Raw genomic sequence first — 675 nt, 5'->3', positions numbered from 1 at the left:
AGTCTGAAAAATTCTGCAAAATAGAACCCTTTGTTTTAAGAATAAAAACACTCCCTAAACACCTCTCTACGTAACTCTCGAATCTGTTCCTAATATGTAAGAATGGCAGTAATTTTCACTTATTTTGATGTACTTATTGCATTTGTGGAGTCTATTTCTCAGTAACCTTAAGATAACATGCAGTTTGCTACACAATATGGAGAGAGCAGTGGACTGGCACTTGGGTTGCTTTTGCCTGAGTCCTGCAGGTGACCTTGGACCCTTTCTTTCTCTACGTCTTGCTTCCTCTGTGCATAAAACCATGGCAATAGTCTTTGTAAAATACTGTGATATTTCTGGATGAAAAGTGCTACAGATGATCTAAGCAGCAGTAGTCATATATTAGTCATGCCTATTGGCCTTTTTTAACAAAACCAAACTTTATTCATAGCAAATGGCTTTCTATAAGCAAACAATGGATTCTAGATTCTGGATTCTGTAACCTGTGTGCACGTGATAATGATTCAAAGATGCATATGTGCAAAGGTGTACTTCATTGTGTAGAAGCCACCTTTGAAAAATCAGGAATTTTACAACTAAATACATAGTTTCATAGTTTCTAGGGTCAGAAGGGACCTGAGTAGATCATCTAGTCCGACCCCCTGCCATGGCAGGAAAGAATACTGGGGTCAAATG

Source organism: Crocodylus porosus, unplaced genomic scaffold (genome assembly GCF_001723895.1).
Source record: "Crocodylus porosus isolate Cpor-Errol unplaced genomic scaffold, CroPor_comp1, whole genome shotgun sequence".
Classification (NCBI taxonomy): domain Eukaryota; kingdom Metazoa; phylum Chordata; order Crocodylia; family Crocodylidae; genus Crocodylus; species Crocodylus porosus.
The sequence above is the reverse complement of the archived record's forward strand: the minus strand, read 5'-3'. Positions refer to the sequence as shown.